This window comes from Neomonachus schauinslandi, chromosome 11 (assembly GCF_002201575.2).
Source record: "Neomonachus schauinslandi chromosome 11, ASM220157v2, whole genome shotgun sequence".
Classification (NCBI taxonomy): Eukaryota; Metazoa; Chordata; class Mammalia; order Carnivora; family Phocidae; genus Neomonachus; species Neomonachus schauinslandi.
This window is the reverse complement of record NC_058413.1, coordinates 92,295,773-92,311,201: the sequence shown is the minus strand read 5'-3', so window position 1 is coordinate 92,311,201 and position 15,429 is coordinate 92,295,773.

The following is a 15,429-nucleotide window of genomic DNA, read 5'->3' as shown; positions in this document are numbered from 1 at the left end:
TCTTTATCCATGGAGATGCCCACCCTCGCCTGTGTGTGCACTCACACAGACCCTCCAGTTATGGGAGGGTGGTGCTTTATCCAATATAAATGCATCATATAATGAATTTCCATGCACAGTGAAGGTACATGAAATTCCTACGAGGAGGCTCTGTGCTTTGAGTTGGTTCATTATCCCTAAGAGCAAGTCATGGATGTGCCCAAGTATTTCGAGTGCTTTCCCTGGTGACCACTGAATGCTTTCGTGAGATTCCTGGCTGGGCTTAGGGCTGGCGTGTCAAGTAGAAGCTAACCTGGTTTCCCTAGGACCATTCTTTAACCCCTCTGAAAAAAACTGACCTGGATAACCGTGTGTTTAAAAATCACCCATCTGTTACACACTCACATAAAACACACACAAACAAAAAACAGGAAATAACAAGTGATGATGGGAATGTGGAGAGATCCAGATCCCTGTGGACTCTAGGTGGGGATATAAAACAGTGCAGTTGCTGTGGAAAACAGTATGATGATTCCTCAAATAAATTAAACATAGAATTACCATATGGCCCAGGGATTTCACGTCTGGATATAGTCTCAAAAGAATTGAAGGCAGGGACCCAAAAAGGTATTTGCACACCCATGTTCATAGCAGCATCATTCACAGTAGCCAAAAGGTGGAAACAACCCAAGCGACCCAAGTGTTCACCGGCAGATGAATCCATCAACAAAACGTGGAGTACACACTCAGTGGAATATTAGTTGGCCTTTAAAAGGAAGGAAATTCTGTCACATGCTACAACATGAATGAAACTTAAGGACATTATGCTAAGTGACATAAGCCAGTGACAAAAGGACAAATACTGTATGATTCCACTTATATGAAGGACATAGTGTGGCCTTATTTATTTATTTTATTTATTTGTCAGAGAGAGGGAGTGTGAAAGTGAGTAGCACAAGCAGGGGAAGCGGCAGGTAGAGGGAGAAGCAGACTCCCTGCTGAGCAAGGAGCCGGATGTGGGGCTGGATCCCAGGACCCTGAGATCATGACCTGACCCTCCCATAACTGAGGCAGACGCTTAACCGACTGAGCCACCCAGGGGTCCTGATCCAAATATACTTAATGCCACTGAACTGTAGACTTAAATATGGCTAAGATGATAAATTTTTTATTATTTTTTTATTGTTATCTTAATCACCATACATTATATCATTAGTTTTAGATGTAGTGTTCCATGATTCATCGTTTGTGCACAACACCCAGTGCTCCATGCAGAACGTGCCCTCCTCAATACCCATCACCAGGCTAACCCATCCTCCCACCCCCTCCCCTCTAGAACCCTCAGTTTGTTTTTCAGAGTCCATAAGATGATAAATTTAATGTTACATGTATTTTACCACAATAAGAAAAAGTAGTCCTCTACAATAGCACTTCCTTTAAAAAAAAAAAAAAACTATTCCAAAACTGTCCAGATCAGGTGTGACCTAGTCTATCTTTTGGAGATCATTGTACAATTCAAATTGCTAAATCTCAAATAAGAAAGCCCAGATTCAAATCTCAATTCTCCTGCTTGTTAGCTGTTAGATCTTGTTCTTACTGAGCCTCACTTTCCTTGTCTTTGGTCAAATATAATATCCATTTTGACTACTTCACCAGGCAGATGTGAAGATCCAACGACATAATTTATGTGCATGTAGTTAGTAAACCACAGAACGCTAAACAAATATACGAGATTTTTGCAGAGAACAATGAGGTTCTCTCTGGGGCCTACTGTAATATTTTCCAGCTTTTCTTGCCAAAAAGTTCATTCAATCACACCTACATTCCTTCTAATGCAGCTTCAGCCAGCTTGGAAATAACCTTTCCATTGGGACATTTCCAAAATCCCAGTTTAGAGATCCTTCCATCTGGCAGATGTCAAAGGGGACACCAGGAACTGTAAGCAGAACCATTTGGAACCACTAACTCTTCGGCCAAAGACAGAATTCTTCTCCAGGTTCGGTTTGATTTGCAAATTCCTGATTGTCATAGCAACCCCAAAAGCAAAGGGGGACTGTTTAGCATCCTCTTTGATGGCACCCTGGGCGAGGAATGCACTCAGGTTGGCCCAAATAAACAGTGTTCGCTGGTAAGCACTCTGTGCCTCTCTCTCTGGGCCCGGGGTGGGTGAGGCAGGGAGCTGGCCAGCCTCAAGCCCACTGGCTGCACTGCTTCCCACCTGGTGTCACTCAGCTCTCCATCTGCTGCTCATCTCCCAGTGGCTTGGCCAAATCCAGAGTGGGGAGGGGTTTCCGGAAGAGGTCCACTTGGGATTTGAAATTAACTCCACCATGGAAGCAACAGCCTGCACCTTGTATGAAGATATATGTAGATGGCTTGGGGAGGAGGTGGCCGATGGCCTTTCCATGGTACTTCAAGGGTCCCGGTTAAGTTTGCAGGCTGACCCTCCTCCAACACTTTCAACCAGGGCTGTTTGTCTCTAGGGCTGGTGGTGGAGACCTAACAATGCTGAAGATCTAAAAACATGTAACCAGCTTCATAGTACAAAAAGAAAAATGTGAAAATAAAGTTAATAGACCTCACTAAGTCTACGAAGATGTTATTTTGCCATTTTCTTTAATTGTTACACTTATCACAAGATTTTTACCTATTCGAGAACAATCCACAAGCTAGTTTTTCATCATTGGCAGAATTCCTAATTGCCAAGAAATCATTGTTAGGCCAAATTTTGAAAAGTAAAATTATAAAAAATATCACAAGATTTTCACAGTTAAAAAAGTTAAAGATTGGATATATTTTATTTTATTTTTAGAGAGAGAGAAAGCGAGCAGATGGAGGGGAGGGGCAGAGGACGAGGGAGAGAGAATCTTAAGCAGGCTCCATGCTCAGCACAGAGCCTGACTCAGGGCTCGATCTCACGACCCTGAGATCATGGCCTGAGCCGAAATCAAGAGTCGGACTCTTAACTGAGCCACCCAGGAGCCCCAAGATTAGGTATATTTTAATATGCTAAATAGAATGTGGTATGAGGCCTCTAAAAGGTCTATGAAGGCCTCAAAATGTTCCTGCTTACTGCTTATTAGTTGGGTTTTTCCCCCTCTTTCTCTCTTTCTTTTTTCTTTCCTTCTCCCTCCTTCTCTCCCTCCCTTCTTTCCCTCTTTCTCTTTCTCTTTCTTTCCCTTTCTCCCTCCCTCTCTCCCCCCTCTCTCCCTTCCCCCTTCCTTTCTTTCTCTCCTCTTTCTTTCTTCCTCTCTTTCTTTCTATCAAGGGGCACCATATTATTGCTGCCTGATACAGAAGCAGTACAAAATAGTGCAGAAGATCTATGAACTCCAACAGCTTGCGTTCTCACTGTAGAAACCTGGGCACACTGCTATTTATCTGGTCCTCGGCTACTATCTATCCACTTGTGAATGAGGTAGTAACATTTGTTTCCAAGACTTCTTGTGAAAATTAGATTAGTAAAAGTGTTTTGTCAAATGCTGGTTGTTATTAATACTAATAGAAATACCCACCCCGCTTCACTAGTCATCACACAAACATTAATATGATTTCTAGGCACTGGAACATTCCTATTCTAAGATGTGCAGAAATCATCTCTATGTTTCTAGTTCCTTCTGTGCCCAGGCAAGTGCAGTATCCTGTCCAAATGTCAATGTTGTTAGACCTATTTGATTATCATGTTGCTCCTCCCTGTGGGGTGGTTTTCAAAATTACTGTGGAGGCATCAACTCATTCTGGAGACTTTTCTGCTGTGTTAAGCATTACCTCTGTAGGTGCTGGATCATGCAGGGGATTCAGGGCTCTCAGAGGAGGATTCAGGGAAGCTGGGGGCTACTAGGAGTCTAGAGTAGTAGCTGCTGACACTTACCAGCATGAAATAGTACAGAAGATGCACTACCAGAATGGAAATATTCCAATATTTAATATTGAATATTTAATAATGAGTGTACCAACGATCAGCCTTCCTTGGCCCAACACAATCCATTATTAATTTCTACCTTTATTCAGTCTGTCAACACATAGTTGTTGTTTTGTTTTGTTTTGTTTTTTGGGGTTCTTTTTAAGATTTTTTTTAAAAGATTTTATTTATTCATTTGAGACACAGAGATACAGAGAGAGAGCATGAGCAGGGGGAGAGGCAGAGGGAGAAGGAGAAGCAGGCTCCCTGCTGAGCCAGGAGCCCGATGTGGGGCTCGATCCCAGGACCCTGGAATCATGACCTGAGCCGAAGGCAGATGCTTAACCATCTGAGCCACCCAGGCGCCCCTTTTTTAAAGATTTTATTTATTTATTTGACAGAGAGAGAGAGCACAAGCAGGGGGAGCAGGAGAGGAAGAAGCAGGCTCCCCAGGAGCAGGGAGCCTGATGCAGGGCTCGATCCCAGGACTCTGGGAACATGACCAGAGTCGAAGGCAGACACTTAATTGACTGAACCACCCAGGCGCCCCAACACTTGGTTTTTGAGCTGTTTGTGTGCAAAGCATTAGATTAGACACAATAGGGGATATTCATACCCTAAAGAAACAAATGGTCTAGTAAGAGAGCTATGGCATGCAACCAAATAATGTCAGTAAGAACAGTGCATGAAAAAAATGTCATAAAAGTATACTCGTCTTGGGGAGCATGAAGTCACATCGGGCTAGCGTGATCATGGAAGACTTCATGAAGAAGGTAACTTTTGAGCTGGGGCCCTGAAGGATGGATAACATTTCAATACAGGAGTAGGAAAGACATGGCAAGGGTGGAGGAGGAGGAATGGGAGCAATTTTGAGGGATCCGCCAAGTGGTAACAGTTTGGGGAAACTGTTGGGGTGAAGGTAGAAGGTGAAGAAACTTGTGGGTGAAGGTAGCCCAATAGGGTGGCATTGGGCCAAGTCATAGAAAAAGTGTCTCGGGTTTTTTCAGTAGGCACAGGAAACTTAAAGGTTTTTGATGGGGAGTAACACAGACTTTACAAAGATGGGTCAGATTTACTTGTAAACCCCTTAAAGGGAGGTGGTGGGATGGGAAATGGTTGAAGGACGTGGGTGGAGTGCCTTGGGACCAACTGGGGATGCAAAGTTCACCTTCAAGGCATTCAGCATTTCAGGGGAGAGGTAGAGAGGGCTGAGCTGGGGCAGAGGCGGTATGCCTAAGGAGGAGAGGATGAGTGACAACTTGTGAATCGAGAGTCAGGAGGTGTGGTGATTGATTAGAGGAGCATGGCATACGGGAAGGGATAGATAGAAGTTGATCGTAATGTTGATTTCAAGCCAGGATGACAGGAAGAATTACCATCCTAAGACTGGAAGGAAACATAGAAGCCAAGAGAGGGAGCTGTTTGAGAGGAGGACCCAGCAAATGCATTTATGTTGAGTTTGAGGAACTGAAGGGACCCGCTGGTGGGATGAGCTTGAACGTGGATTATTAGTTATCTACACCAGGAGGGACCTGAGCTGCCCTATGGGGCAAGACTGCTAACAGATAGTAAAAAGTAATGAGCAAACAGGGTGATCAAGTGTACTGCGGTCTCCCGGCATTATCAGGACAAACAGTAGGGCTATGGTGTGTGTTGGTGTGTGTGGGGGGCGGGGGGGCGTTGGAAGGGTCCACTGTGGAACAACAGGTTGAACCAAACTTTTATTTTTATTTTTTTAATTTGAGAGATAGTGCGGGGGTGGGGAAGCACAAGAAGAGGGAAGGGCAGGGGAGAAGCAGACTCCCTGCTGAGCAGGGACTGGACCCTGGGATCATGACCTGACCCGAAGGCAGATGCTTGACCGACTGAGCCATGCAGGCACCCTTGAACCAAACTTTTAGAGCTGAAATCTTCTCAGACCAGCAGGTGTAGCCACTTGATACTAAGTGCTGGCCTGGTTCAGTGGTCCCCTCCCTGCTCACACAGGAGAGTCACAGAGGGGGATTTTGATGTGACATATTCCTATCTCCCCCACCCCAAGGCTGATTCATTCCTTCTGGGATGGGGCCTGGAAATTTGTGTCCTTAAGTTCCACTCCAGACTCCGGTTCTCAAGTGTTAGTCTAGCAGGAAATAATGACTCTCATCTCTGCTTAGCATGGGTCTCAGTTGCTTGCTGCAGGGCTGGTCCTGTAGGTGAGAACCTAATGCTCCTGTCTCCTCCTCTTCCTCCTCCCCGTCTTTTTCCTCCTCCTTCTGAGTAGGGAGAAGAGAGCCACATCGAGAGTCTGGTCCTCAGATTGGCAAGAGTTCTGCGGGGAGGTGAAGGTGAAAGTCCTGCCAGGGAGCCCTCTGCAGAGGAGTGACAGTGATGCCCTGGCTGTGGACCAACCACCAAAGGCCATCCCCACCTGCCATTCCCTCCCCAACCTCCACCATTTTGATGCAAATGGGGAAAGATATTTTACATGCTCCTCTGATCTCCCATTTTGCAACCCAGCAGCCCCTGGTAATAAAAACAAGCTCTGAGGATGGGAAGAAGCGATCAAGGAAGAACCATCAGTTTACCCTAATTCCTCTTTTAGACACAGAGGCAGTCATAAACTTTGCTCTTTCAAATCATCACCAAGTCTCTGAGCAACATACACAGATGCTAACAAAAGGAAATACACAAGAAGCTCTTGTTAGATCAGTTGGAAGGGCTGCCATCTGAGTTTTCGAGTGTACTTTCTGCATTCAGCAGCCTGGTCCTAATCATAAACAAATGATAATTCTGCTCCGGAGGCTGAGGCTCTGGAGAGCAGAAATATGTGCATGGTTCAAGGGGCTCAGTGCAGTAGGTAGGAGCTAGTGAGCCTGGGTGGTCTGCAACTGGAAGATTTTAGAGACTATTCTTCCCTTTCACGGAAAGTGCTCTGTTCTGAGTCTACAGTGCACCCCTCCCTTGCCCTATAGCTCCACCTCCATACCCAATTATGCAGCAGAAAAACTAAACGGGGCAAAAGAATTTGAGGAAAACTCAAGTAGTCATAAATCCCCTTAAACCAATTAGCCCTCTGGGGATCAGGAAGGGGTAAGGCTGGAGGCTCATGGGTGGTGGGAGTATGTGCAAAGAAAAAGGACTGCAGAGAAGGCTGGATGTAACCGTGGCCACCGAGTGAGACTTCTGCAGAAGGCATGTCCTCTTTTGGATCCCATCCAAGGAGTTCTGGTCCCTGAAGTGCCGAAAGGGCCTCAGTCAAGTGCGGAAGCTTCTGGGCAGTAGCCTTGATCATCGAGACGTCATGAACAATATTACAGTAAGGGGCTAATAGTATAATGTCTTTTAGACTGGGATACTTAAGCCTCTGGGTTATGGGAACCACAGAATAAATATGGGACATCTTGAGGGAATTCAATTTTACCCAAGATTTTTTTTTTTTTTGGTGGGGGGATTATTGTTTCTAATATTAAAATAACCTTGGGTATGTGATAGAATAGCATGTAAAATTTTCATGAAATTATGAAGATAAACACAAGCATTAAAAGAAGTGTCCCCCCCATAAATAAATAAAAGAAGTGTCCGAACTGTACTGGTCTTTTTGGAGAGTTATTTTCTTTGTTCTGCCTTCAGATGTGTTTTGGGGAAATTTTGACAGTCACTGCCCTGATATTTCACAGACTAGGTGAGTTACCACGATTTTTCGGGTGTCAGGTCTCATCTCCTGTCAGGCCATGAAGCTAGCAGTCTGGGGGTCTCCTGGGATGGGCTCACCCTTTCCTTTCTCCAAGCCTTTGTCCAAACTGTCACTTATGTCTGGACAACTTCCCATTTCCTGACAGCCACATCCCATTCTCTTCCTCCCCTTATAATGCAATCCAAGGTCATTTTATCCAGGAAGCTTTCTCTAAGTTAAGAGAATTGACTCTCAAAAGAGAATCCATTACTGAATGAATAAATCATGGGGACGAAAGGTACAGCATAGAGACTACAGTCAATGGTATTGTGATCACGTTGTATGGGGACAGATGGAAGCTACACTTATGAGCACAGCATAACATACAGACTTGTTGAATCACGGTGTCATATACTTGAAACTAAGGTAACCTTGTGAGCCGACTATACTTCAATCTATCAATCAATCAAAATTAAAAAAAAAAAAAGAAAGGAAGAAAATGAGAAAGAGAATCAGAAGGAATTGCCAGGCTGAACTGCCAAAACTCCACTCTGATATTAAATATTTGCAGTCTTGTATAGGACTTTACAGTGTATCCAACCGTCAGATGCATGTCTTATTTAGAAATCATTACAACCCTAAGAAGTATATAGGGCAAGGCTTTTTTATTAATAATTTTTAATATTGCTTACATATCACAATTATATTTTAATATGTTGGGTTAAATAAAATGTATTAGTAATTTCACTTTTTTATCTCATTTGATGTGACTACTAGAAATTTTTAAATTGAGATATAATGGACATATATATTAGTTTCAAGTGTACAACATAATGATTCGATATATGTATATACTGGGAATTGATCACCACAAGAGGTCTAGGTAACATTCATTGTCACACATAGTTACAAGTTCTTTTCCTTGTGATGAGAATTTGGAAGATCTACTCTCTTGGCACTTTCAAATATACAACACAGAATTACTAGCTACAGTCACCATGCTGTATATTACATCCCCAGAAGTTTGTACTTTTTGATCCTTTCACCCATTTCACCATTCCCTGCAGCCCCTCTGGCAAGGATTATTTTTAATCCTCACCTACCAGCGAGGTAAGGGAGCTTTACAGACATTAAGTAACTTGCCCAAGATCACATAACAATGAAGGGGTTCTTTCCACTCTGTAATGAAAAATGACCCAAAATAAAGCAAGAGGGTGACTGCATGTCCTCTCGTGTCATCATGGGGCATTATTTGAAAGCTCTCCGGGGGTTTATCTAGTTCTCCTGGCAAGGTTAGCTTCATGGGTTGCAATCTGTGCAGTCACCCAGAACTCTGCACTTAGGAGAGCCCACTAACTCAGTTTAATGCTCAACTGTTGCTGTCTTGAAATTCTTCATAATTTTTTAACAAGGGGCCCTGAATTCTCATTTGCACTGGGCCCAGCAAATTAGTCCGTCTCTAGGAGAATAAACTCCTAGTTCTGTCTCTAGGAGAAGAAACTGATGCTCTCTCTCTCACTCTCGCTCTCTCTCAAATAAAATTTTGTTATTTAAATGAATTCAGGGCTCAGACTCTGTGAAGTTACAGGTTAACTGGTAGGTATGGGTCCAACATGTATCTATTTTTTTTTAAAAGATTTTATTTATTTATTTGTCAGAGAGAGAGAGCACAAGCTGGGAGAGCAGCAGAGGGAGAGGGAGAAGCAGGCTTCCGGCTGAGCAGGGAGCCCAACATTGGGCTCGATCCCAGGATCCTGGGATCATGACCTGAGCCGAAGGCAGACGCCCAACCAACTGAGCCACCCAGGCGCCCCGAACATGTATCTATTTGTAGAGATACAAATGATTTCTGTCCTTCAGAAAAGATGCTTTTATTCCCCAGGAGAACATGAATTAGATTTGTCTCTTATTTTAAAAAACTTATTTTGGTGTGCCTGTCCCTGAGGGTTCTACCACTTCCTCGACTGCTCTTGAAATCAGTGCTTCCATCTCCCTGATGCCCTCATGGGTTAACCATTTAGATAAAATCGTTCACAAGCGTTCATTCTATTTTGTAAGAGAATCCTGTTTTTTTAGTATTTTCGGAAATTACGCTTTGACAACTCCCTATTCCAAGCTCTTTCCATCATATCACACAACCAAAGTCACTCTGCTCAGAGCACACTCTGAGTTCTTCTTGTACATTGATGTTTATGCATTTTAGGCATGTCCGTTAATTTCTATCATGTTGCTCTTTCTATCCTGTCAATTCTTTTAAACTTGTATTTGGCGTTTTTTAAAATAGATGATATATTCACTTGGTTCAAATTTAAAAAGTTCAAAAAGGTATATGGTAAAGATTTTACCTCCCACCACTATCCCAAACACCCATTTTTCCTCCCCAAAGACAACCTCCATAACATCCAGTGTTATTTTCTAAGTATATTGCCAAATATGTTTATATATTCTTTTTGCTCATATTTTCCAGTAAGTGGCAGAATGTGCTACACAATATCCCATACTTGCTTTTTTCATCTAATGATATATCCTGAAGATTATCCAATTTTAGTGCATAAAGAGCTCCCTCAGAGCGCCTGGGTGGCTCAGTTGGTTAAGCATCTGCCTTTGGCTCAGATCATGATCCTAGTGTCCCAGGATCGAGCCCCGCATCAGGTTCCCTGCTAAGGAGGGAGTCTGCTTCTCCCTCTGCCTTTCACCCAACTCGTGCTCTCTCTCTCACTCTCGCTCTCTCTCAAATAAAATCTCTAAAAAAAAATTTAAAAAAGAGTTCCCTCATTATTGTTTATGGCTATATATTATTCGGCTGGATAAATTTATGATCATTTATTTTACCATTTTCTTATTAATAGATATCTAGGTTGTTTCCAATTGTTTGAAAGAACAGGCAACGATGCATTAAATAACTACGTATGTATATCATTTTGTACACCTATAAATTCCCAGAAGTGAAATTGGTTGGTCAAAGGACATATAAATTTATAATTTTTAAAGTTTTTGAGGAATTACTCTGCATAAAGGTTGTATCAGTTTCTACTCCTGTCAGCAATATATGGGAGCCCTTGCAGTGTGTTATGAAAGTTTTGAACTTTGAAAAGGGGCTTATTATCTTATTGTAATTTTCACTTGTATTTTTTTTTATTAATAATGAGAAAACATTTTGTTCATGTATTTCTTTTGGGGTGAACTGCCCAATTTTTCTATTGGTTCATTAATCTAACATATAAGTTGCAAATATTGTTTTCCCCTAGATTGCCTTTTTTTAAAACTCTGTTCATGATGATTTTCACTATGTGGACTTTTTATTTGATATTATTGGGTTTATCAATATTTTATTCTATGGCTTCTAGTTTTGTGTCACATTTAGAAAGGTCTTTCCCAATGGAGGTTATAAAAGAACTCTTCTAGATTTCTTTCTGTACCTTTATGGTCCTATGGTGCACATGCAAATCTTCGATTCATTGGGAATTTATTCTGATATTAGATGTAAAGTATGATTCCAGCTTCATTTCTTCCCCAAATATTTACCTTATTGTACCTAAGCCATCTATCAAATAATCATTAAATAATCCACTCATTAGAGATCCCAGCTTTATTTATTTATTTATTTTAAAGATTTCATTTATTTGACAGAGAGAGACAGCGAGAGCAGGAACACAAGCGGGGGGGGTGGGAGAGGGAGAAGCAGGCTTCCCACTGAGCAGGGAGCCCGACGCGGGGCTCGATCCCAGGACCCTGGGATCATGACCTGAGCCGAAGGCAGATGCTTAACGACTGAGCCACCCAGGCGCCAAGATCCCAGCTTTATACACTAATTTGTCTTATGTATTTGTGGTTTTTATTTCCTCATGTAGTCCATGATCTGTCTATTCATTGTATGAGTACTGCATGATTTATGTTAATGTAACTTCAGAACGTACAAAATATCTGCTAAGGCTTGTATTTTACTTTCCTCATTACATTTCTTTTAAACATTTCCAGGATATTCCTGCATGTTTCTTTCCCCACATCAGCTCTAGAGTCAGTTTGTTTAAAAATCTTGGTATTTCATTGAGAGTGCATTCAATTTACAGATATGGGGGGGTCAGGAACTGATTGCTTAATAATGCTCTCTTGTCTAGCTATCAAAGAACATGGTAAGCCTCTTCAGGGAAATACAAATCAAAACCACAATGAGATACCACCTCACACCTGTCAGAATGGCTAAAATTAACAAGTCAGGTAACGACAGATGTTGGCGAGGACGTGGAGAAAGGAGAATCCTCTTACACTGTTGGTGGGAATGCAAACTGGTGCAGCCACTCTGGAAAACAGTATGGAGGTTCCTCAAAAAGGTAAAAATAAAGTTACCTGTGATCCAGCAATTGCACTACTAGGTATTTATCCAAAGGATACAAACATAGTGATTTGAAGGGGCACCTGAACCCCAATGTTTATAGCAGTAATGTCCACAATAGCCAAAATACAGAAAGAGCCCAGATGTCCATTGACAGATGAATGCATAAAGAAGATGTGGTATATATACACAATGGAATACTACTCAGCCATCAGAAAGTATGAAATCTTGCTATTTACAATGACATGGATGGAACTAGAGGGTATTAGAGTAAGCGATATAAGTCAGAGAAAGACAAATACCATATGACTTCACTCATATGTGGAATTTAAGAAACAAAATCGAGTGGGGCACCTGGGTGGCTCAGTCATTAAGCGTCTGCCTTCGGCTCAGGTCATGATCCCAGGGTCCTGGGATCGAGCCCCTGCATCGGGCTCCCTGCTCAGTGGGAAGCCTGCTTCTCCCTCTTCCACTCCCCCTGCTTGTGTTCCTGCTGTCTCTGTGTCTCTCTCTGTCAAATAAATAAATAAAATCTTAAAAAGAAAAAAAAAGGAAACAAAATCGAGGATCATAGGGGAAGGGAAGGAAAAATAAAATAAGATGAAAACAGAGAGGGAGGCAAACCATAAGACACTCTTAACTCTAGGAAACAAACTGAGGGTTGCTGGAGGGGAGGTGGGTGGGGGGATGGGCATTAAGGAGGGCACTTGGAATGAGCACTGGGTGTTATATGCAACTGATGAATCACTAAATTGTACCCCTGAAACTCAAAAAATAAATAAATAAATAAAAGATATTAGTATCTTATTTGTATCTTTTATCTGTATCTGCCTCTACATTTAGTCAGGTTTTCCATTCAGTTTAGTTTCAGTATTTTAATGTTCTATTCATCTTGCATAGTTCTTAAGTTTATTTACAGGTATTGCTATGTTTTTAAAAATTGTTATAAAACAGGTCTTTTCTTTCATTTTATCTTGTTTGTTACTTGTGTATATGAAGGTTACCGACATCTGCATATAACATGTGCTTGAGCCAGATTACTGAATTTCCTTAACCCTAATGCCTCACAGAGTTGAGGTAATAGATGGGTGCCTGAGTGACCCTTCAAGTGCCTTCTCAGGAGCTGCGGCTTCTTAGGGTATAGTGACAGGTGGTACCAAAGGAGAAACAGAGAGGGTTGACTTCATTGATCTTTCCAAAATGAAGCAGATTGTTAATAATTTCTTGCCAGACCGGTTCATTCTCAGGGACTTTTTTTTAAAAAATATCCCACTTGGGCCCCTGACACCACCATCATGCTACTAACATACACATACACAGACACACACAGTCTATCACCCTTCAGCATTCAGCCACTTCCCAGGTAAAATGCCCCTGTGCTTAGTAACATATTTTACTAGAAACCATGGGTTCCCCTTGAATCATTCTGCTTTGTGTATTTTAACTACAATTTAAAGTGATTTCTCAGAGGCCTGGGTGGCTCAGTCGGTTAAGCGTCTGCCATCGGCTCAGGTCACGATCCCAGGGTCCTGGGATCGAGCCCTGGAGTTGCGATCCTGCTCAGCGGGGAGCCTGCTTCTCCCTCTCCCTCTGCTGCTCCCCCTTCTTGTGCTCTCTCTGTGTGTCAGATAAATAAATAAAATCTTTAAAAAATAGTGATTTCTCTACACTGAGCACCTCTTGGAAGAAACCCTAGGAATTATCATTTACTTAGGCTTTGTTTCAATTCTGGTCTTTATTTCTTTGTTCACTTTTTTCTAGCTTTATTGAGATATTATTGACATATAACAATATGTTATGTTTAAGGTATACAATGTGATGATTAGATACATGTATATACTGCAAAATGATTGGCACAGTAAGTTTAGTTAACACCTCCGTCCCCTCAGAAATTACGATGTGTGTGTGGTGGCAACATTTAAGATTTACGCTCTAAGCAACTTTCAAGCACATAATGCACTGCTATTAATTACAGTCACCATGCTTGCCTCAGATCTCCGGATCTTCTGTAGCTTATAGCTGGGAATTTGCACTCTTTGACCAACATTTCCCCATTTCCCCCTACCCCCAGCGCAAACCCCCCCCCCCCCCGCCCCCGCCTCCCCCTAGGGCAACCACCCACCTACTCTGGTTCTTCCAGTTTGGCTTCTTTGAAAATCATCTTTTAGTGCCAGGCTGAGGATTTCCAAATGGCCTGTGGAGACCTGCCTAGGTAAGGAAGCTCAAAAGTGATGACTTTCCCTTTGTCTTAAAACAAAATTCTGAGATAATAATGATTCTCTGGGGAGTGACCTGGCCAGTCAGTTAATCCGCAACCAGTCAGGGATCCAGCCTCCATTGAACAGCAAGTGGGGTGTAAGGAAGTGGGGAGAGAAAAGCCACTGCACATTACTGATGCTCCATGGAAGTTTCACACAGGGATTATTTCAGGGGGACAGAAAGAGATTAATGCAGCTCTCTCTGAGATCAGACGGGTTTGTGTTTTTTTTTTTTTAAACAATATTAGTGATTACTATGTAAAGTTTCCAGAAAGTTCACTGTGCCAGTTTTATGATCTCAATGTAACATGCCCGGACTTGGGCTCAAATTCTAAAGGGGTGAAAGAAATCCTAGCGTTTGACCTAAATACCCACAGAATGCCCTCTCGCTGGTAATATTTAACACCTCCCAAGGAAAACACATGAGCTCACTGGGGTTGCTGGAAAAGGCCACAGCAGTTCTTCACACTCCTTTTGCCAGCAAGGTAACACTTTAATTTGGGTCTCTGGCTTTTTCTCGCCCTGGAGGCCGAGGCAGAGGCGGGGTTACTTGTGGGGCTGAGGGGCTCCTTGCTGCCTGCTTCTCTGGTGGGTACCAGCAGGAGAAAACACAAGGGTGGTCTGACTCCCTGGTTTTGTTTGGTTTTGTTTTTCAAGGACTCTTGAGAATCCGGGGTTCACATCGCAGCATCAGGGAGCAAAATTGGATACAGGGTCTCAAGGTAACTTGCCCGTCCCTTTCTCTCACATCTTATTCTTTGTTAAAAGTCTAGCAAAGCAAAGCAAAGCAAAAAACGGTCCATTATTAAAAGCTCAAGGAAAACTCCCTTAAGCCGGTGAGCTGATTTTCTTCAGCTTGAATCTTGTTAGCTCCTGGATATGGAGTTTGGGGTTTTTCTTGACGGTTTCTTGCACCCCAGTGCTGTGGGGGAGGGGGACAGGAGCCCACGGGGGACAGGGACACCTGTCGGTCAGCTGTCTGGGCAGAGAAACCACCCCCCCCCGCCGGCAGCCGCTGCCCCCTCCCGGAGCTCTGATCGCCATCACCTGAGCTAGCCGGCTAGCCCTAGCCGAGGATTTCTGGCTTTCTTCGTTTTCTGGGTTTATTTGCCTCCGTGCTCTGAGACATCCAACTCACGCCTTTCCGTTTACACTCTTCTTGATCAAAACGTTAGAATCTGAAGAAGGAAGAAAGCCAGCTGGAGCCGTGTCGGTCAGCAGCGTCACTGGCCTGGATCATGGGCACCCCGCTCTTGCTGCCTTTCAGACACACCTTGGGCGTGGGCCTCTGCGTCTTCCTGGC